The sequence below is a fragment of the Cuculus canorus genome, chromosome 1 (genome assembly GCF_017976375.1).
Source record: "Cuculus canorus isolate bCucCan1 chromosome 1, bCucCan1.pri, whole genome shotgun sequence".
NCBI lineage: Eukaryota > Metazoa > Chordata > Aves > Cuculiformes > Cuculidae > Cuculus > Cuculus canorus.
Window position 1 is genome coordinate 27,852,633 of NC_071401.1, and position 6,132 is coordinate 27,858,764.

Genomic DNA, 6,132 nt, shown 5'->3' on the forward strand with positions numbered 1-6,132 from the left:
CCATTGCTTTTTTGCATGCAGAAAATGAACCACCATGCAACCGAGTGCAAGGTGAGGCATTGTGAAAGCAGCCATTCCCAGCAGCAAAAAGTCAGGGCTGGGTATCCTAGTTACAGTTTTGGTCACTCCTATTATCATCACACTGCAGAAAAACTGCCTCGGGTGGCAGTTATGCTCAGACTAAACCTACATATTATACAATACACACATACCCAGAAGGTTGATATAGTCTAGAAGACGACACATCACCTACAACACTTCTCCTTGGCAGATACATGGCCATGAAGTCACCTCCAGCAGGAATCTGGCAAGTGAGGGGGCCCAGCCTGATATCCCAAACAAGGATGCCGGTCTTGTCTCTCACAGGGATTAATGGTAGGAGCAATAACATTGATGATGAAGCTCCTGTGGAAGTCAACACACAGGGTCAGACCTCCACAGCCCCCCATGGTCCTTACAGATCTTCTGTAAGGGAGTGACAACAAGCAGCACCAGGATCTGAGCAGACAGGAGAGACACAGCAGGCACTTGGAAAAACTACCAAGCTTGCTTCATCACATCTTTAAACATTATTAGGAAGGGAAAGGAGCCCGAGCTTCATTTTTCACACTTGTAAATGCCCCTCAGATTAGGGTCTTTTCTCTTTGGAGAGGGAGGATAGAAGCTGAGCAGCCCCGACAGCAGGGAAGCTTGCCAGCTACTTTTAAATCTGCAGAAGGTGCTTACAGAAGAGCATGAGATGTTTTGGATCCGGAGGAGAAGAAGAAATTTAACAGCAGGCGGGATGGCTGGCCTCTGTGGAGCACTGGGAAGGCCCTCTCCTCCCCACTGCACCCCTGCAGGACTCACAGCAACTCCACCAGCCATGGGGGTACCCTGAGTGGCTTTAGGCAGCCTTCATCCCTCTCTGCTGCTCTGGTAAGTAAATCACATGGCTTGCAATGACAGAGGAGCCAATTTGATTGCAGCCCTGAATTCAGGCAACCAACCTTTCATGTGCCTGGCAACTGCTTTTGATTTTACAGCAATCAGAAACTCAAATCCATACTTTAGTGATACCAGCACAATCCAAGTCTCAATACTGGCACTCAGCATCACTGCCAACCTGATATAGCACTGCCACACTCAGGCTTGTATATCTTGTGACTGTCCTAAAACAACCCTGTTCAAAAAAACGGCAATATTAAGTTGCTTTCAGGAGAGAGGGGGAAAAAAAGAAGTAAAACTTCCAATAATTTCTTTTTTAGAGCAATGTTTCCCAGGATTTTAAACTCAATGATCAAATGGCCTTTTTGGGCAAAACACAGCCACTGATCACATTGAGAGCAACTGATGAAACATTCATTTCCAGCTTAAAATTATGCTAAATTTAAATAATTCCTTTTCTTTTCTCCCTTTTTGTCTTATAGTTTATAGGTTTATAAATCCAGATTTATAAAATCCAGTTTATAAAACAATTTTGCATTTGCTGCAATGTTATGGCTATGGCTATGGTTTATTCCATATATAATGGAATAAACCCTGGTCTAAGAGTCTAGGAGGTTTTTAGGAGCAGCTGCTGGTATGTGCCTCCAGTTCCATTTTTCCCCTCAGAAGGCACTAAGCAAACATCCCCTCACCGGGGAGGCTTACTGTGAGTTCAGAGTAAAGTGTTCTTGCATCCAAACCAGCAACTGGCTTGAGCAATCCCATTGATTTCAGGAGGTAATCGCTAACCTGAGGAACAAGCTTACAGCTTTGCCCTTAAATGCAGGTGGCTGGTTTATTTGCACCTTCTCCCTTATCAAATGTGGCTGCAGAGTGCTGAGCATCGGGATCCATTCTCTTTAAAAATCAGCCCTAAAGATAAGATTATCCCTTGTCTTTGAAAACTGCCCAAATTGCAGAGCAGCCCCTATTCCGGACAGCCAAGGAGCGCATCCCACCCAGTGTCCCGCATGAGTAGCAGGCACATGGGCAGAGTCCGGCCACCAAACAGGCAAAATCACTTTGCCTGTAGAAAAAAAATAAGTCTTCAGTGTGGCTATCACTCAAGTGGAGCCCAGTAGCTGCCGTAGTGCGAAGGGCAGGAAGACATACGCACTTCCTTGGAAGCCCCTTGACTCCAGAAAGCCATTGTGATTGTCCCCAGAGTGAACTGGTACATAACACACAGAGCAGGGGGTGGAGTTTTCATCTGTCTCTAGCTGATCCACACAATGCAAATGCTGGGGAGCAGCTGAGATACTCTCAACAAAATTTAGGTGTGCATATGCTTGCCCATAAGGAAAAGGGGGCACTACTTTCCCTTCCCAGCTGCAGGGACCGTCTGGGGCCAGGGCTGATCACCACATTGGTCTTGATCTCCCTGCCTCCCCACTTCCAGAGTGAAATCTAAACTGTGGCTATTTCTGCCACTGCTGACAAACACTGTCACCTTTCGCTCCCTCCCCTCCCTCGCGGGTGACAGGGTGCAGCACTGGGGACCATAAATGAATCATTGCTTGGCGGTTCCCGTGGCTTTTGAGCACGGCCACCCACACCAGGGCAGTGCCGCGGGGCAGGGGGCCCACAGCCAGGGCTGCAAGGGGAGGTCGAGGAGCAGGGGGCTGCATCGCATTTGACTTCTGTGGGGAAAATGGGAATAAATACCAGGGGCTGCAAGAGAGAAGAGATGGAAGGTGGCTCTGAAACATCCCCGTGGCTGCCGGCCATGCTGCCTCTTCCTCGCTGTGGATGCAGCAGCCAGGAACTGGCAGTCCAGGAGAACCTCAGCGATGCTCAAGGCACGGTATTCCCAGGAGAGGCTGGGCAGCGCAGGGGCATGGAGAAGCCCAGCCTGGCTGGGGAAGCACTCTCCCACACGGAGCAGGAGCTGGGCTTGGGTCTGCATCTCTCCCATTGCCAATGCTTCAGAAAATCTTCTTCCACGTAAAAACTCATCTGTTGCTGACATCCACCTGAATTCACCTTGACAGGCATCAAAATGTTTCTCCAACAGGCAAAGACTGCTGTGCAGAAGACTTAAAAGGTGAAGGGCAAGTTCCTTGGGTTGGATGCTATGTCCTGGTTTCTTCGCAGCATCACGGCTCATAGTTTAATGTTGCAAAACCACTTTTTGCATGTGAAGAAACAAAGCAAGCTTTGGATACCACATGCCAGCAGTTAAGCTTCTCCAGTACATGACTTGATCCAGTCACCCTCGGATCCCTCCTGCCACCAAGGCTGGCCCTTTCATTTCAGACCTCCAGCTTTTCTCTGAGTAAAATGTAGAGCGCTTGTTGCACAAGCACAATATTACATCTTACGCATATGCAGCTCATTCCCGATGTGGTAAGGGCATCTTGATATGAGCAATGTGTTGCCCTTTTTCGCCAGGAGCTCTGCTCCCATTTCGGGGCATCACTCACACCCCTCTCCAGGCACCAGCACTCACCATGTCACTCCTCTGTGGGCGACACATTCCAGAGCACAATCAAAACTATTGTCCAGCTCTAAAACAGCTTTCTCTTTAATCTGTCGAAGGGAACAGCACAAGGATTTTATATCTAATCCAATAAATCTACACTGACATCTTGTGGAGATCATGAGACCACAACGTCGCAGCCACTTGGCAGGATGGGATTTCCCCCCTCGCTGTGCCCCACTGGACACCATCGCAGCGGCAGCCAAACTTCCCAAAGCACCCACAGGTGTGACCACAGTGAAAACTGTGCAAAACTGCGCAAAACTGCAATCTCAGAAGTCATCGCTTTATCCATTATCATCGTTTTGCTAAGCTAGCCTCGCAAACTCAATCAAAATGAGCTTATTTACTTTTTAATCCTCACCGATAGTGATGCCATGGCCCCTCTTGCATACACGTTGTGATGCTTCAGGCTTCTTATCAAAGCCCAAGCTTCCGATGAGGAGCTATTTTCACGCTGGAATTTTATTATCTCTGTAAGCACTGAATGAAAATGGACCTGAGTAGTACTCCAGGACTCCTTTCATGCTCCTCTTCATCTCAGAAATATACGGTTTAAGCAAAAACTGCCTCCAGTTTGGGAACACGCACAAGATTTTCCTCCCGATTCACCCCATTCGGAAGGTTAAATCAAGCCACTGCCATTTGTCTTCCAGTACTACTCAGGTCAACTGTTCAAGAAGGACATCCCCCTGAAACCCCATTAGGCACAACCCACATCAGTGCTGTGGCATAATTGCTCAGTAGGAGTTAACGCCAAGAGATGAAGCTTCAGCACAGATAATCTTGCAACCAAACCATACAATCATTCCTCCAGCTTCTTCTTAGTATCACACTGGGGAGCAAACGCTCACACTTGCTCCATCACAGGTGAAAAAGTGCTTCATCAAGTCTTATTTCTAGCAAACCATTCATATCAAATAGGTCTGAGAAGACCAAAGGTTTGGTGCCATCAGACGTCAAGAGACAAAGTTCGGGCTAGCGTACAATCCAAGGGGCTGGCATTTACACCTCAAAGCCCTGCATTAATATAATAAATTATTCAGCCCTTGATGGGGTTTTCATCCTAATCATTCCTGTCCTTCCCTTTGAGCAAGGGACCATCCCTGAGAAGTTTTTTCCAGACCTTTTTCTGACCTGTTCAGTTAAGGGAGGAGACATGGAGCTGGATTCAGAACAGGTTATGAGCACGTGCTTTGGATTTAACTTAAATTAGATCAACCATTGGTGGCGCAGGGCAAGATCAGCCCCTGGGAAGCAGAAATAAAGTTACAGGGACAGAGAAAGGCAGGTAACAAATGTTCTATCTTGAACCTCTCAATTACACCTTCACAAACCATATGGGCTTCTTCCGTTCCCTCCTTTTCTTCTCTCACTCTGCCAATGCAGAGTCACTGCCCTCTGCCAGGTCTTCTACCCACACCAGTGTCTCCACCTCTTCTGAGATGGCCAGATCCTCTGAAAACACTGTGCTAGCACCTGATACGTGGGAAGTTTAGACTACCTACACATGATGGAAAGGGAAAGAAAAGGAGCCTGGACTTCTTCATGGTATAGCAGCCAACCTAGAGAAGGCACGACCATCACTCAGTGCTATCAACAGCAAGTCTCCGTGCCTTTGCAATAGCTTAGCCATTTCCACTCAACAAGATGTTCTCCTTCTGCTACATACCCATTGTACCTCAGAGGAAAACCTGTCAACTAAAGATTGCACGTGGACAACATTCCCTGCAATTAGGGTTCCAGACCAGTCTGCTCCATCTTTGTGCTCTTCTCAGGGCAGCACCAACTGTCACAGTCCCCTCCGAAGACAGACAACTTTCCAATGTGGGTATCATGGAGGTATATAGCATTAACAAGACCTCAGCTTCAAACATAAAGAAGGAAATGTAAGACCACCAAACATAACAAACACTATTTTGCCTTGAAAAGATCCTGATGCCAAGTCTATTAAGTTACACCTCATGCCACCTAACCAGTTACAAGAGGGGGAAAACCAACCATCGTAAGAAAACCCCAAATGATCCAGCGTGCAGCACTGTCTCTGCTCTGAACCACAGCAGATAGCTTTTATCCTTCGGGCTGCAAAACAAAGGGCATGGGTTTTATGCTTCTAAGTGACTAATATCTAAGCAACGCTTTAAATTCCTGCAAGCCTACTCCTTTGGGACTACAAAGAAGTGTACACCCAAGAAAAAAAACTACACAGAAGCCCTGCCACTTGGGCTCTCTTAATGTGCCTCAGGAAGTCCCAGTAAGCATCCATACATATGCACAGCTAGGTCTGATTATTCAAATCCTGTTGCCTAGTATTAACTCTCAAATCTATATTTAAGCACCTAAGTAGGAATTACTACAGCTTTCTAAAGATGCTAAGCACCAAGATCTCTTGTAAGGGCTCGACAGAGTACTGACCTTACTAATGAATTTGAGAAGAATAGTATTTTTTAAGTAAAATATATCTGGACATGGAACAAAAAAACCTTAAAAATTAAAAATTAGTACAGAACAGAGGTACTGTTGGTATAATTTTCACTCTCTCCATCCCTAAACCAGGAAGCCTCTGAAAATTTCCGCAGAATTTGAATCCTGCCGTTCTTACAGCTAAAGCCAAAAAGTTGCTTTTCCCTTCCGCAGCCTCAGTCTTGGCCTTTCCCAGGCAGGCAAATTCATATTCTGCAGATGAG